Source organism: Monodon monoceros, unplaced genomic scaffold (genome assembly GCF_005190385.1).
Source record: "Monodon monoceros isolate NGI ecotype Baffin Bay Population unplaced genomic scaffold, NGI_Narwhal_1 Super_Scaffold_7, whole genome shotgun sequence".
Taxonomy (NCBI): domain Eukaryota; kingdom Metazoa; phylum Chordata; class Mammalia; order Artiodactyla; family Monodontidae; genus Monodon; species Monodon monoceros.
Window position 1 is genome coordinate 26042800 of NW_021703784.1, and position 17786 is coordinate 26060585.

Below are 17786 nucleotides of genomic sequence, written 5' to 3' on the forward strand. Positions count from 1 at the left end.
TTTATATTTCTGTTTTTGTGTCAGTACCATACTCTTGATTACTGTAGCTTTGTAGTATAGTCTGAAGTCAGGGAACCTGATTCCTCCAGCTCTGTTTTTCTTTCTCAAGATTGCTTTGGCTATTCAGGGTCTTTTGTGTTTCCATACATGTTGTAGAATTTTTTGTTCTACTTCTGTGAAAAATGTCCTTAGTAATTTGATAAGGATTGCATTGAATCTGCAGATTGCTTTTGGTAATATAGTCATTTTCACAATATTGATTCTTCCAGTCCAAGAACATGGTATATCTCTCCATTTGTTTCTGTCATCTTTGATTTCTTTCATCAGTGTCTTATAGTTTTCTGAGTACAGATCTTTTACTTCCTTAGGTGGGTTTATTCCTAGGTATTTTATTCTTTATGTTGCAATGGAAATGGAGTTGTTTCCTTAATTTCTCTTTCTGATATTTCACTGTAAGTGTATAGGAATGCAATCGACTTCTTTGCGTTAATTTTGTATCCTTCAGCTTTACCAAACTCATTGATTAGCTCTAGTAGTTTTCGATGGCATCTTTAGAATTTTCTGTGTATGTACCATGTCATCTGCAAAGAAAAGAAGTTCTACTTCTTTGGATCTTCTTTGGATTCCTTTTCTTTTTCTTCTCTGTTTGCCATAGCAGGACTTCCAAAATTATGTTGAATAATAGTTGCAAGAGTGGACATCCTTGCCTTCTTCCTGATTTTAGAGGAAATGCTTTCAGTTTTTCGAGGAAATGCTTTCAGTTTTTCAACACTGAGAATGATGTTTGCTGTGGGTTTGTCGTATATGGCCTTTATTATTGTTGAGGTAGGTTCCCTCTATGCCTATTTTCTGGAGAGTTCTTTTTATCATAAATGGGTGTTGACTTTTGTCAAAAGCTTTTTCTGCATCTATCGAAATGATCATACGGTTTTTATTCTTTAATTTGTTAATATAGTGTATCACATTGATTGATTTGCATATATTGAAGAATGCTTGCATTCCTGGGATAAATCCCACTTGATCATGGTGTATGATCCTTTTAATGTGTTATTGGATTCTGTTTCCTAGTATTTTGTTGAGGAATTTTTTGTTGAGGAATTGTAGAGGAAGGAACACTCCCAAGCTCATTTTCCTCAGCAGTGTTTTGGAAGGGTATGAGGAGGATAGGTGTTAGCTCTTCTCTAAATGTTTGATAGAATTCACCTGTGAAGCCATCTGGTCCAGGACTTTTGTTTGTTGGAAGATTTTTAATTGTAGTTTCAGTTTCATTACTTGTGATTGGTCTATTTATATTTTCTGTTTCTTCCTGGTTCAGTCTTGGAAGGTTGTACTTTTCTAAGAGTTTGTCCATTTCTTCCAGGTTGTCAATTTTATTGGCATATAGTTGTTTGTAGTAGTCTCTTTATCACCTTTTGTATTTCTGTAGTGTCAGTTGTAACTTCTTTTTCATTTCTAATTTTATTGATTTGAGTGCTCTCCCTTTTTTTCTTGATGAATCTGGCTAAAGGTTTGTCAATTATGTTTATTTTCCCAAAGAACCAGCTTTTAGTTTCATTGATGTTTGCTATTGTTTTCTTTGTCTCTATTTCATTTATTTCTGCTCTGATATTTATGATTTCTTTTCTTCTACTAACTTTGGGTTTTGTTTGTTCTTCTTTCTCTAGTTGCTTTAGGTGTAAGGTTAGTTTGTTTATTTGAGATTTTTCTTATTTCTTCAGGTAAGATTTAATTGCTATAAACTTCCCTCTTAGGACTGCTTTTGCTGCATCCCATAGATTTTGGGTTGTCGTGTTTTCATTGTCATTTGTTTCTATGAACTTTTTCATTTCCTATTTGATTTCTTCAGTGACCTCTTGTTTATTTAGTAGCGTATTGTTTAGCCTCCATGTGTTTGTGTTTTTCACAGTTTTTTTTTTTCTATAATTGATTTCTAATCTCATAGTGTTTTGGTTGGAAAAGATGCTTGATACGATTTCAATTTTCTTAAATTTACTGAGGCTTGAATTGTTACCCAAGATGTGATCTATCCTGGAGAATGATCTGTGTGTACTTAAGAAGAAAGTGTATTCTTCTGCTTTCTGATGGAATGTCCTATAAATATCTATTAAGTCTATCTGGTCTATTTCATTTAAAGCTTGTGTTTCCTTACTTATTTTCTGTCTAGATGATCTGTCCATTGGTGTAATTGGGGTGTTAAAGTCCCCCACTATTTTTGCATTACTGTCAATTTCCCCTTTTATGGCTGTTAACATTTGCCTTATGTATTGAAGTGCTTGTATGCTGGGTGCATAAATATTTATAATTATTATGTCTTCTTCTTGGATTGATGCCTTGATCATTATATAGTGTCCTTCCTTATCTCTTGTAATAGTCTTTATTTTAAAGTCTAGCTTATCTGATATGAATACTGCTACTCCAGCTTTCTTTTGATTGCCATTTGCATGGAATATCTTTTTCCATCTCCTCACTTTCAGTCTGTATGTTTCTCTGGGTCTGAAGGTGGGTCTCTTGCAGACAGCATATATACGGATCTTTTTTTTTTTTTTTTTTTTGCTGTACGTGGGCCTCTCACTGTTGTGGCCTCTCCCGTTGTGGAGCACAGGCTCCGGACGTGCAGGCTCAGCAGCCTTGGCTCACGGGCCCAGCCGCTTCGCGGCATGTGGCATCTTCCCGGCCCGGGGCACAAACCCGTGTCCTCTGCATTGGCAGGCGGACTCTCAACCACTGTGCCACCAGGGAAGCCCCGGGTCTTTTTTTGTATCCATTCAGCCAGTCTGTGTGTTTTGGTTGGAGCATTTAATCCATTTATATTTAAGATAATTATCAATATGTATGTTCCTATTGCCATTTTCTTTATTGTTTGGGGTCTGTTTTGTAGGTCCTTTTCTTCTTCTTCTCTTGTGTTTCCTGCCTAGAGAAGTTCTTTTAGCATTTGTTGTAAAGCTGATTTGGTGGTGCTGAATTCTCTTAGCTTTTGCTTGTCTGTAAAGCTTTTGATTTCTCCATCAAATCCAAATGAGATCCTTGATGGTAGAGTAATCTTTGTTGTAGGTTCTTCCCTTTTATTACTTTAAATATATCCTGCCCCTCCCTTCTGGCTTGAAGACTTTCTGCTGAAAAAACAGCTGGTAACTTATTGGGATTCCCTTGTATGTTATTTTTTGCTTTTCCCTTGCTGCTTTTAAGGTTTTTTCTTTGAATTTAATTTTTGTTAGTTTGATAAGTATGTGTCTTCGTGTTTTTCTCCTTGGGTTTATCCTGTATGGGACTCTCTGCACTTCCTGGACTTGGGTGACTATTTCCTTTCACATGTTAGGGAAGATTTCAGTTATAAACTCTTCAGATATTTTCTCAGACCCTTTCTCTTTCTCCTCTTCTTCTCGGACCCCTATAATTCAAATGTTGATGTATTTAATGTTTTCACAGAGGTCTCCAAGACTGTCCTCATATCTTTTCATTCTTTTTTCATTATTCTGCTTTTTACAGTTATTTCCATCATTCTGTCTGCTGGCTCATTATTTGTTTTTCTGTCTCAGTTATTCCTTTATTGATTTCTTCTAGTGTATTTTTCATTTCATTTATTGTGTTGTTCCTCACTGTTTGTTTGTTCTTTAGTTTTTCTACATCCTTGTTAAACATTTCTTGTATTTTCTCAATCTGTGCCTCCATTCTATTTCCCATATCCTGGATCATCTTTAGTATCATTACTCTGATTTCTTTTTCATGTATGTTGCCTATTTCCTCTTCATTTATTTGGTGTGTAGGTTTGTACTTTGCTGCTTTGTCTGTAACATGTTTTTCTGTGGTCTCATGTTTTTTTTTTTGATGAGTGGGGATGTGTTCCTGTCTTGTGGGATGTTTGGCCTGAGGCATCCAGCATTGGAGTTTGCAGGCAGTTGGGTGGAGCTGGGTCTTGGTATTGAGATGAGGACTTTTGGGAGTCTGCATACTGATTAATATTCCCTGGGACCTGAAGTTCTCTGTTAGTCCAGAGACTTGGACTTTTGATTGTGTTGTTTGCTTTTTAGATTATTGAGCTGCATGAGCTGCTTGTATATTTTGGAGATTAATCCTTTGTCAGTTGCTTCATTTGCAAATATTTTCTCCCATTCTAAGGGTTGTCTTTTCATCTTGTTTATGGTTTCCTTTGCTGTGCAAAAAGCTTTTAAATTTCATTAGGTCTCATTTGTTTATTCTTATCTTATTATTAATATTTCCTTTTTTCTGCTGACTTTGGGCTTTCTTTCTTCTTTTTCTAATTCCATTAGATGGAAAGGATTTGAGATATTTCTTGTTTGTTGAAGTGAGCCTGTATCTGTATAAACTTCCCTCTTAGAACTGCTTTTGCTGTATCCCATAGATTTTGTAAAGTTTTGTTTCTATTTTCATTTTTCTCAAGGTATTTTTTTTAAGTTTTATTTTGTTTTTTTTTGTTGCCCCATTGGTCTTTTAGTAGCATGTTGCTTAGTCTCCATGTGTTTGTGTCTTTTCCCCAGGTTTCTTCCTGTTATTGATTTTTAGTTTCTAATTATTGTAGTTGGAAAAAATGCTTGGTATAAATTTCAATCATCTTAAATTTATTGACAACTGCTTTGTAGCCTAGCATATTATCTATTCTGGAGAAAGTTCCATGTGCGTTTGAAAAGAATGTGTATCTGCTGTTTTCAGATGGAATGTTCAATGGATATATATTAAGTCCATCTAGTCTAAAATATCATTTAAAGCCACTCTTTCCATATTGATTTTGTCTGGATGATCTATCCATTGATGTAGGTGGATATTTGTATTACTGTCAGTTTCTCCATTTATGTCTGTTAATATTTTCTTTATATTTAGGTGCTCCTAAATTAGGTGCATATATGTTTATGAATGTTATATCCTCTTCTTGAATTGACCCCTTTATCATTATATAATGTCCTTCTTTGTCTTTTGTTTTAAGACTTTTAAAAAAGTCTGTTTTGTCCAATATGAGTATTACTACCCAGATTTCTTTTCATTTCCTTTTGCATGAAACATTTTTTTTCTCTCCTTTCGCTTTCAGTCTGTATGTGTCTTTAGTTTGAAGTGACTCTCTTGTAGCCAGCATATAGATGGGTCTTGTTTTTTTATCCATTCAGTCACCCTGTGTCTTTTGAATTGAGCATTTAGTCCATTGACATTTAAAGTGATTATTGATAGGTATGTACTTATTGCTATTTTGTTACTTGTGTTCTTGTTGTTTTTGTAGTTCTCTTTTCTTTGTTTAGTGTTTTCCCTGTGGTTTGATGATTTTTTTTGGTTGTATGTTTGGATTCCTTTCTCTTTGTTTTTGTGTATCTATTGTAGGTTTTTGATTTGTGGTTACCATGGGTTCATATATTTTGACCTATAAATATAACTACTTGTTTTAAATAGATAGTCATTTAAGTTCAAACCATTCTAAAAGCTCTATATTTTTTACTTTCCCCTCCATGTTTTAGGTTTTGGTGTAATATTTTACATTTTATGTGTATCCTTTAGCTGCTGATTGCAGTTATAGTTGATTTTACAATTTTTGTCTTTTAACCTGATACTAACTTAAGTGGTTTATCCATTGAATTTCGTATATATTGACATTTATCAGTGAGATTTTTCTTCATATATTTTCTTATATTTTTGTTTCATAGCCTTTTCTTTTTCACTTAAAGAAGACCCTTTAACATTCTTGTAGGGCTGACTTAGTAATAATAAACTCTTTTTTTTTTTGCTTTTCTGGGAACTCTATCTCTCCTTCAATTCTGAATGATAACCTTGCCTGGTAGAGTATCCTTGGTTGTAGGTTTTTTTCCTTTCAGCACTTTAAATATGTCATGCCTCTCCCTTCTGGCCTGCAAAGTTTCTGCTGAAAAATCAACTGATAACCTTATGGGGATTCCCTTGTATGTGACTCTTTGTTTTTCTCTTGCTGCCATTAAAATTCTGTCTTTATTTTTAACTTTTGCCTTTTTAATTATGATATGTCTTTTTGTGGATCTCTTTGAATTCATGTTGTTTGGGACTCTCTGTGCTTCGTGGCCTTGGATATCTGTTTTCTTCTTCAGGTTAGAAAAGTTTTTAGCCATAATGTCATCAAATACCTTTTCTGCCCCTTTCTCTCTCTCTTCTCCTTCTGCATACCCTATAATGCAAATATTTGTAACTTGATTCTGTCCTGGAGGTTCCTTAAACTATCCTAATTAATTTGTCTTCTCTATGCCATTCTGATTGGGTGATTTCCACTATTCTGTCTCCCAGGTTTCTTACATGTTCTTCTGTTTCACCTAATCTGCTGTTAATTCCTTCTAGTGTACTTTTACTTTCAGTTTTTGTATTTTTCAGTTATGATTGGTTCTTTTTTATATTTTCTAGTTCTTTGATGAAGTTCTCACTGTGTTCCTCTATTGTTTTCCCAAATTCAGTAAGCATTTTTGTTACTACTGCTATGAAGTCTTTATCAGGTAAATTACCTATCTCCATTTCATTATGTTCCCTCCCACCCCCAGGGTTTTATCTTGTTCTTTCCTTTGGAACATATTCCTCTGTCTCTCATTTTGTTTGACTTTCTCTATTTTTTTCTGTGAAATTAGGCAAAACAGTTACCTATCCTGGTCCAGAAGGTATGTCCTTGTGTGAGAGCATCCTCATGTGGTTTGTAGCTGCCCAGTGGTTTTGGTTAGAGACTTGGATCTGAAGCATGGATTGTCTTTCCCAGGGTGTACTGGCAACCAGTGGTTCGGTGGAGGGTAGGTCTGGAGTTTGAGGGGCTAGAGCTCAAGTCTGGTGCAAACAGGGGCTTCTCTCAGGGTCAGTGGTGGTCTCTGACTTGGCTGGGGGCAGGCCAGGGCCCAAGAGGCTGGAGCCATAGTTCTGAGCTAGTTCCACTTCTCCTCAGGGTGATGGTGGTCTACACCTTGGCAGGAAGCAGTGCCACAGCAGAACAGCCTGTAGTAGGAGGTTGGTGTGGGCTGGGGGCATGCTGGGGTGGTCCTGGCAGGCTGGCTAGAGCACCAATCTGCTGCCTTTGTGCTGGGACTCAGAGCAAGCAAGTCTGAATGCATGTTCTTCGAGAGCAGAGTCTTGGTTTCCTACAACCATCTGGTAAGCCCCACTGGTTTTCAAACCAGCCAAGGAGGTTCATCCTACCTAGGGAGGATCCCTGAGCCCATTATATCCCCCTCTTCTTCTGGGTCACCAAACATGAGTGTGGGTCCTGACTAGATTTCTTCTCCTCCCCTCCTTCCATACTCTGTGTGGTTCTTTCTTTATAACATTGGTTGTAGAAGAGCCATTCTGCTAGTCCTCTGGTCGTTCTCAAAGAGAATTACTCTATATGTAATTGTAGTTTAGATGAGTTTGTAGAGGAAGGTGAGCTCAGGGTCTTCCTACTCTGCCATCTTGATTGATATTGAAAATCAGTATCTTTATGTCTTCCAAAGTCTTCCTGGGTACCTTTTGAATAAAAATGTTAATATAAAATGAACATCAATCTGCCCAGCTTATAATTCATTCCCCGCTAATTTGAGCACTGTTCCCAAACCATAGGTGTGGGCCCTGGTAGCCAAGTGTGTGTTCTGTGATTCTTTTCCTTTGCCTGCACAATACACACTGCAGTAGGAGTGGACTTGGCTTGGCCTTGCATTCCCTGAGGTAACCATACCATTTGGATGATTCTCTTTCCCATTAAAGATGATTTGGTTTTCAAACCAGCCAAGGAGGTTCATCCTACCTAGGGAGGATCCCAGATCTAATGTTTCTTTTAATGATTCTGCAAATGACAGAATGACAAATGTTTCAATTCATACATATTTGCTATGTATTCTGGTGCCCTCCTATGGGATTTGGGATCAGTTGTTTCGTTTAGAGTCCTCTTTGCTCCCCATGCTTTTTCCAGATCATTGCTTCTTCATTCTTTTATTAAAAAAAAAAATGCATCTTTGAAACTAATCCACTGACCAAAACCCAGTGTCGTTCTCTTTTCATTACTCTTCTCTGTCACATTCACTGACTCATTTTCTCTCTACACTTGATTGTTCTAGGAACTTTCCAGGTAACTTTGGTGTCTAGGTGGAGAATCCCTGAAAGCTTTGACCACTGAGTTCTGTGTCCTCATAACCAGTTCCACCTCTTCCACTTCACCTCAAACACCCATTCTGTCCCACAATATTCTTCTGGGCTAAGCCACCCTGTTCCTCCATGATAATGAATTCAGACACCAGCTTAGTGACTACAATTCCAAAACCTCCCAGCTTGCTGCAAGTTCTTTTTCATTCTCAGGACTTGTAGTCCAGTGCCCTTTCCAATTTCTCCTCTCTCATCTGTTCTTTCCCAGCTCATATTCTATGACCACCATTTCACTCTTGTTCCCAGGCAGATTGGTGTTACTTTAAATTCACAGCCCCATCTTGGCTCTCAACAGCACTTGACAATATTGCTTTGGTTCTTTAGAATGCACACTCTTCCATTCTTCAAAACCATGTGCTGTGGGTTGAACTGTGTCTCTCAAAAAGATATGTTGAAGTCCTGACAGGTACTTGCTAATGTAACATTTTGGGGAAGTAGAGTGCTTGCAGATGTAATCAAGTTAAGATGAGGTTATATTGGATTAAGGTGGACCCTAAATCCAATGACTGGTGTCTTTATGAGAGTGCAAGATTTGGAGATGAGAATACACATAGGGAGAGACATGTGACGATGGAGGCAGAGAGTGGAGTGATGCAGCTATAAACCAAGGAACACCCTTGTTGGTAACTATCAGAAGCTAGGAGAAAGGCATGGAACAGATTCTCTTTCAACCTCCAGAAAGAAGTAGCCCTGTTGACACCCTGATGTCAGACTTCTGGATTCCTGAATTGTGAGAGAATAAATTTTTGTTGTATGAAGTCACCCAGCTTGTGATTACTTGTTAAAGCAGCCCTAGAAAACTAATACACATGATTTCAAGAGGTTTCCCACAGGAAAGCTCGGACCTTCCTTTGCCTCTCCCTTTATGTTCAGTGGATAACCTTAACTTTAAGGAATTAGAAGCCACCAGACAGTAACTTATTGAACTTCTGGACACCAGAGTTACATATCTACACTTATTCTTTTCCTAATTTTCTTCCTTTTAGAACAAGGACAGTATGATCATATACCAAGCAGTGATTAAGGGTCCAGGGTCTGTAATAAGAATATTTGATTTTAAATTTAGATTCTCCAATTGCCAACTCTATAATTTTGGATAAAATATCTAATTTCTCAGTGACTCATATTCTTTTTATGTAGAATGGTTAATACTTCACAGGGTTGTTGTAAAGATTAAATCCTAAATATCAGAATTAACTGTCATATAGTACTCAGTAAAGGCCAGTTATTATATTTAATTATTACTTGAACCTATGAAATTGTTACACTTATAAGTAAAAAGTGCTTAAATATTGGCAATTCTGTATAGTTCAGCATATCATTTCAATAAACAGTCCAAACTTTTATTAAAAGAGAATATTTTCTTGTATCCTCTTGGTGTTGATCTCATTCCTTCCGCTTTTTCAGACACACACAAGCTATCTCTTTTCCTGTATTTTCAACCTCAGTCTTTATATATGCTACTTTGCATCATTACATAAATGTGCTCTACTCTCTACCATTTAAAATTAATACATGGGCTTCCCTGGTGGCGCAGAGGTTGAGAGTCTGCCTGCTGATGCAGGGGACGTGGGTTCGTGCCCCAGTCCAGGAAGATCCCACATGCCGCGGAGCGGCTGGGCCCGTGAGCCATGGCCGCTGAGCCTGCGCGTCCGGAGCCTGTGCTCCGCAATGCGAGAGGCCACAACAGTGAGAGGCCACAACAGTGAGAGGCCCATGTACCACAATAAATAAATAAATAAAATTAATACATAAAAGTGACAATAAATGAATAATCTCTAGATGTCCATCTCCCCTCAATGCCTTTCACAGCCAAAGCTTTCTGACTTTTTCCTTTCTGACTCTGCCTGACTCAACTCCCCATTCTTTATCTCAGTTGAGCTTTCAATATTATCCAAACCAGGTGACCACTCCTTTCTTACATTCTTTTTTTTTAATATAAACTTATATATTTACTTATTTATTTTTGGCTGCACTTGGTCTTTGTTGCTGTGCGCAGGCTTTCTCTAGTTGCAGTGCATGGGCTTGTCATTGTGGTGGCTTCTCTTGTTGTGGAGCATGGCCTCTAAGCACGTGCACCTCAGTAGTTGTGGCTCGTGGGCTCTAGAGAACAGGCTCAGTAGTTGTGGAGCATGGGCTTAGTTGCTCTGTGGCATGTGGGATCTTCCCGGACCAGAGATAGAACCCATGTCCCCTGCATTGGCAGGCAGATCCTTAACCACTGTGCCACCAGGGAAGTCCCCTTTCTTCCATTCTTCATTTGGCTTCTCTGGTCACACTCTTGATTCACTGTTCTATATCTGACCATTGCTTTTCTCTGTCTTTTGCCAGTTCCTGGCATCTTTTCCCATCTTTTAAATGTCAAATTTTTTAAGACTCAGCACTATGATCTTTTTATTCTACATCAGTGGTTCTCAAAGTGTAGCCCCTGAGCCAGCAGCATCAATATTACTTGTGAAACTGTTAGAAGTATTTACAAATTCTGGGGCCCAGCACTCAGACCTACTATACTTATCAGGGTTCTCCAGAAAACCAAGACCAACAGGGTATGTATTTTTTTAAAGAATTCGCTCATGCAATTGTGGAGACTGGCAAGTCCAGAATTTCTAGTGCAGGGGCAGGTGAGAAACTCAGGCAGGAATTGATGCCTCAGTCTTGAGATAGAATTTCTTCTCTGGGGAATCTCAGTTTTTGCCCTTAAGGCCTTTCAACTGATTGGACAAGGCCCACTCATTTTATTGAGGGTTATTTCCCTTACTTAAAGTCAACTGATTATAGATGTTGACAGCATCCAGAAAATACCTTCACAGAAACCCCCACATTAGTGTTTGATTAAATAACAGGTACTAGAGCCTAGCCAAGTTGACATATAAAACTAATCATCACACCCACTGAATCAGGACCTCTGGGATGGGGTCCAGCAATCTGTGTTTTAAATAAGTTCTTCAGGTGATTCTCACGTGCAGTAAAGTTTGGAAGCTACAGGTCTATATTTTCTACCCAGATACTCAGACATTTCAATGTCTTCAATTACTATCTATTGAATATATACTGACTCTCAAAGTTCAATCTCTTGCCCAGATTTCTCCTCTGTTCTGTTCAAATGTTTCACAGACACCTCAAATTCAGTGCATCTAAAATTGAACTCTTGATCTACTGCAAACCTGGTCTTCCTCAACTGTTCAAGAGGTCAACAAATAATAACATCCTCCTCCTAGGAGTTCAGGCTAGAAACTTGGCATTTTTCTTTGAGTAAACCCTGTTTTTCACACAGAAGTCCAATCAATCACAGTTGTCTTATAGATTTTACCTCTAAATAATTTTTCATTCTGTTCCCTTCTTTCCATTTCTGCTGTCACCATACTATCCCAAACCCATCACCGTTTCACTTGGATTAATGCACTACCCCTTCCAATCATTCATTCTCCTTGTAGATGTTTTGATTTGTTTTGATGCAGATCTGGACATTACTTAATAATAGGTGATATACATCTGTTACACCTGTGCTTGTACTATTTAGGATACCTTTGGGTACAATTAAAGAAAAGACCAACTCTAAATGGCTCAAACTATAAGGGAATTTATGATTTCACAAAACAAAGTCCAAGGTTAGATGATTCCAGAGCTGTTTAGTTTGGCAGTTCATCAGCATTATGAAGGACCAACTTCTGTCTGTCTCTTGGGGGACTACTGTAGTCTCATTGTAGGATGTAGTGTTTATTGTAGCCTCACTAATGTGTATTTCACAGACTGCATGACTGTTAGTGGCTGCCTCATGTGTTGGAAACAGGACCATGGAGACAATGTGTGCAAGGACCAGTGAGGCCAAGGTTTAGATTAATTCTCTATGTGCATACTGAAATCACCAAAAATAGTGATACGAATGTAGGTAAAGAGATGGGCAGAAAGTCAGGGACTAAAATCTCTAATGAATGAGAAATGACCAGGAATATGGTAGATGACTGCAATAAATGGAAATAATAGATGTAAGGCAAGTCCTTCAACGGAGCTGGATTTTTAGAAAGAAGAAAGGAATAATGATCTGGCAGCAGCAATAAGGAGCAAGGATAGCATGTATCACCTTCAGATCCAACAGGAGAAAAGAAAGAGACTTCTTTTGAGAGGGCTTCAGAGGAAACTATGTCCTTAGGAGGCATCCAGCTTTTTAAGTGAAAGTTAAGGGACAAAATCATAGCCACAGAGGGAAGTTGGAAAATGAGTTTTGTGCCCAGATAAAAATCAACGATTCAGGTTCAGTTATTCTTAAAGGAGAAAATAGATGATGTGGAAGAATAGCAGCCTTTGCCATAAGTACCATCTCCCCCAGTGTTACTATTTTATTTGTTAGCAGGATTTAGGAAGATATAATGTAGGTTGTTCTTAGCATTTGGCATTGTAATTGTACTTTTAGGGCAAAGGTCCCTAATAGGTATTCATGGATGGATTCCAGGTGTACCTCAGCCCTGAGGATGGTGGTGAATGGCCTCAAACTAGGGGTTGTCTTGTCAGGGACACTTCTGAGAGCAAGTCCCATAGTTCCCTCTGATTTACTTGGTACCTGTTGCTCTGCCCCTAGTGCAAGGCCAAGGGGCCAAGGATTGTCCTCTGGATATCCATTTTAGTAGCCAACTAAAGAATGTGCCACTGCCCATTATGAACAAGGGACACCTAAATCTGCTGGAGGCATGCTTAAGGGTCCCTGTACCTCACCCAAGGTTTTGCCGTGATATCTATGGGTGGGAAGTGGAGAAGGGAGAGAGACTTTACAAAGCAGAGCTCTTGGCTGTAGCAGCAAAGAATCTCTGTCCTTATATATATTTGGCAGATTCTTCCATCCCTTTGTGTCACATATACTCTTTAATGGCATCCAAGTGAGCTTCAGGGTGACTGCTCCCATAAAGCATGTGCATTCACCAAAATTTCATCATTCTAAAATAATTCATACAAAAAGTTTTATTGGATTCAAATCTATTCATATTTATCAAGAACTTTCAACATTATATTTGTTGACAAAAGAAAGGGAAGATTTGTTGTATCCTTTAAATATAATTTTATTTGTTGTAAATTTTTGAATGGTTGTAAAAATGGTTTAAACTTTTTTAAAAAGTCACTAGTACAAATAGCGTTTCTGGTTGATGTCAACTATTAAGGATTTAAAGAGGTTGTCTCTCCTTTGTTGAGAATTGTGGGTAGGCATTTAAATATACAACCTGATTTAAAACAAAAGTTATGGCTACAGAACTAAGCTCATGTTTCACAGTAAATTTATTTGGAAAATATCTGATTTGAAAGCAAGGACAGATTTATTCACTAATGCTTTGTATTCTTATTTCTTATCAATTATGTAATATAGAAAAAAATAGAGTTAAGGTTTTTCACCAAGTCCCACATAAATGCCTCTAAATATCTTCCAGTTTACTCCAAGTGGGCTAAAATGTTACTGCTTAAAAAAATTTTTATTGAAATATTGTTGATTTACAATGTTGTGTTAGTTTCAGGTGTACAGCAAAGTGATTCAATTATATATATATATATATACATATATATATATATTCCCTTTTTATAGTCCCTTTCATTATAAGTTATTATAAGATACTAAGTATAGTTCCCTGTGTATACAGTTGGTCCTTGTTGGTTATCTATTTTATATATAGTAGTGTTTATATTTTAATCACAGACTCCTAATTTATCCTTCCCTCCCTTTCCCCTTTGGTAACTATCAGTTTGTTTTCTATATCTGTGAGTCTATTTCTGTTTTGTAAATAAGTTCATTTGTATCATATTTTTTAGATTCCACATATAAACAATATAATATGATATTTATCTTTGGCTTACTTAGTATGATAATTTCTTGGTCCATCCATGTCAATGCATATAGCATTATTTCACTTTTTTATGGCTGAGTAATATTCCATTGTATATATACAACATCTTCTTTATCCATTCATCCGTTGATAGACACTTATGTTGCTTCCATGTCTTGGCTATTGTAAATAGTGCTGCTATGAACATTGGGTGCACAAAAATGCAACAGGGTAGAAAGCCCAGAAATAAACCTACATACCTATGGTCAACTAATCTATGACAAAGGAGGCAAGAATATACAATGGAGAAAAGACAGTCTCTTCAATAAGTAGTGTTGGGAAAACTGGACAGCTACATGTAAAAGAATAAAATTAGAACATTCTCTAGCATCATGAACAAAACTTAACTCAAAATGGATTAACGACCTGAATGTAAAGCCAGATACTATAAAGCTCCTAGAGGAAAATGTAGGCAGAATACTCTTTGACATAAATCACAGCAATATTCTTTTGGATTTGTTTCCTAGAGTAATGGAAATAAAAACAAAAATAAACAAATGGGACCTAATTAAACTTAAAAGCTTTTGCACAGCAAAGGTAACCATAAACAAAATGAAAAAAGACAAGCTACAGAATCGGAGAAAATATTTAAAACAATGTGACCGACAAGGGATTAATCTCCAAAATATACAAACAGCTTATACAGCTCAATATTGAAAAAAAAACTCAATCAAAAAATGGGCAGAAGATCTAAATAGACATTTCTTCAGAGAAGACATACAGATGGCCAAAAAGCACATGAAAACATGCTCAGCATCACTAATTATTAGAGAAATACAAATCGAAACTACAGTGAAGTATCACCTCACACTGGTCAGAATGGCCATCATCAAAAAGTCTACAAATGCTGGAGAGGGTGTGGAGAAAAAGGAAACATTCCCATTGTTGGTACAGCTATTATGGAGAGCGGTATGGAGGTCCCTTAAAAAAAAAGGATAGAGCTACCATATGTTCCTGCAATCCCATTCCTGGGCATATGTCTGGAGAAAACCATAATTCGATAAAATTTTAGCACTTTTGATGTGGGCCAAGATGTGAAAGACTGCTTTAGTAAGAGTAACACTTCAGTTTAACCAAAATGGTATTGGTAATATCTGTCTTCTCTACTTGTTAAAATACACATTAATAAATTGTGTGTGTGTTTTCTAAACATTCCAAGATTGTTTGAGTTACTACCAGGTAAAGCCATGCTTTTCTGTCCTGAAAGAAAGGGGAATCTGGCATCTTTTGCTACTGTGGTATACGTACTGGTACCAGAAATATGAAAAATTCTGACTAGCAGGCATTTTCGTTTTGTATGTCAGAATTCATGTCCTCTTCCTGGGTTTATAGATCTTCTTCTAGAAATCACTACGTTTCCCATCTTCACAGTCCAAGGAAGGTTGACTTGACCACAAGCTCTAGGAGTGGGGTATGATGTGTGCAAGCCTATCCCTATGTTCCATTCTCTTGCTACAAGGTTGGTTCAGAGACAGGCAGATAACTCATTCAGAGCCAATGAAACAGAAGAAGGTATTTGTTGAAACTTCTAAAAGAAACGTTCACTCTTCCCCTTGACATCTTAGCTTCCCATGGAGATGAGATATCTGGAGATGTATAAAGCCATTTTGCTATATTGAGTGGCACAGTTGGCAAGTCTCTGTATAGAGCTTCTCAGGGAAGATATAAATGAGAGGGTAAGGTTGAGCCCTTGATGAGATCACTTGAACTGTTGAATCAAACCTCTCCTGATATTGAGGCTAATTCTGAATTTTCAATTTTATGAATCAGCAAATTTCTCCCTGTTCTGGGCTTTCCTAGATTCTGCATTTGTCATACATTCATCGCAGGGTCAATTTGTGGCCTCTCTGACTAGGTAGAGACTGCTCCTCTCAGGACTAGCCAATTCTTAGAGATAGCCTGCAGCATGCATTTCATATGCAAACCAACCAATCTTGAGTCTATATGCCCCAGCCACTCCCTTTATCAAACTATAACAAACCAATATTTCCTTAGCCTTAAATCAACCCAGGACCAGGTATGCAATATTTTTTTTCACATCTTTATTGGAGTATAAATGCTTTACAATGTTGTGTTAGTTTCTACTGTACAACAAAGTGAATCAGCTGTATGTATACATATATTCCCATATTTATTAGACAACTTTCTTCTCTTACACCCTTCTCTCCCTCATTTCCTCCCCCTTTTTCTTTCCCTCCCTTCATTCAATATTTATGAAGTGTTCCTGAGTACCTGTGCTGGCACAAATGTTACAAAATTGTATGAGACAGTTCTTACCCTTGAATGTGTAGCAATGAATACATTTGGAGTAGACAGATGATAAGTAATCTGATAGAAGCATGTACAAGATTTAGTGGGGCCCAAGGAAGGGAGTGATCAGTTTTTCTTAAGAGTGGTATTCAGGAGGTTTCCTAAAAGGAGTGGGTACTAGGTAGAATTTGTTACCAAAGGCAAAAACAGAGCAGAGTAGAGCTTTCAGTCAGAGGGTACTGCATGGACAAAGACTCAGAAGATTAACTCTTGTCATGCTTAGGTATGGACAAGTGATTTTCTATGGCTGGAGCACGGAATATGGCACTTGGTATGGTGCAAAATTTAATGGCACACCAAAAAACTAAGTAATAGATAAATTTATTTTAATGCAGTATTTTTTTAAAAAATTCATGCAGGGCTTCCCTGGTGGCACAGTGGTTAAGAATCCGCCTGCCAATGCAGGGGACACAGGTTTGAGCTCTGGTCCGGGAAGATCCCACATGCCGTGGAGCAACTAAGCCCATGTGCCCCAACTACTGAGCCTGAGAGCCACAACTACTGAGCCCGTGTGCTGCAACTACTGAAGCCCGTGTGCCTAGAACCTGTGCTCCACAACAAGAGAAGCTACCACAATGAGAAGCCCACGCACCACAACGAAGAGTAGCCCCCGCTCGCCACAACTAGAGAAAGCCTGCGCACAGCGATGAAGACCCAACACAGCCAAAAATAAAATAAATTAATTTTAAAAATAATTTTTAAAAATTCATGCAAAACTCTTGATAAACAAAATATGAAATTTTGAAAACTTAAAAATTGACATAGTAAAACAAATGGTACCTTGCTACCTTGCAAAAGAAGTTTCAGTAAGCTGAAGTTAATTAAAAATTATTGAAGATGTTTACTTATTTTAAAAAAGTGTCAATAATGTCAATTCTCTCAATTGAAAAGAAGATAAAGAAGTTAATTTTGAAAGTACTATGAGTTTGTTTGATTAAAGCCAGTGGTTGGGAGTCCGCCTGCTGATGCAGGGGACACAGGTTTGTGCCCCGGTCTGGGAAGATCCCACATGCCGCGGAGCGGCTGGGCCCGTGAGCCAAGGCTGCTGAGCCTGCGCGTCCGGAGCCTGTGCTTCACAACAGGAGAGGCCACAACAGTGAGAGGCCCACGTACAGCAAAAAAAAAAAAAAAAAGGTAATACATTTTGTTTTGATATAAATAAAATATTTAAACCTAAAATAATATTGTTGGTTTAATACATCTATTTTTAAAATTTTCAATATTTTTTCAACTACCTTAATATTCTATAATAAAAGCTAACCATTACAAACAAAAAACACGTATATAGGGACATTTTTTCTTTTACTTCACAGTCTCATATGGCTTGACATGGAGCTCTCTAGGTATATTATCTTTGTTTAAAATTTTGATGTTTTATCAAAATGTTTTATAGCAATTTTGATTTTTAAAAAATATTGCAATAAAATATTATTTAACTTGATTACTGAGTTATTTGATTTCCCCTTAATTTTTGCTCTTAAAGCAGTTGTCTCA

The 17786-nt window shown here is 37.4% G+C and overlaps 1 protein-coding gene across 3 annotated transcripts in view; it reads left to right on the forward strand.

The window, feature by feature from the left end:
• Positions 1 to 17786, forward strand: part of MSANTD4 (Myb/SANT DNA binding domain containing 4 with coiled-coils) — a 57362-nt gene that overhangs the window by 22166 nt on the left and 17410 nt on the right. The window contains exon 4 of one of the 3 annotated variants that reach the window (XR_003791458.1): positions 16652 to 16735. The exons of the other annotated variants lie outside the window; for them this stretch is intronic. The gene's annotated coding sequence lies outside the window, so the exon portion shown is untranslated. Of the gene's footprint in view, positions 1 to 16651; positions 16736 to 17786 lie in introns of those variants that run through there. 3 annotated transcript variants of the gene reach the window in all.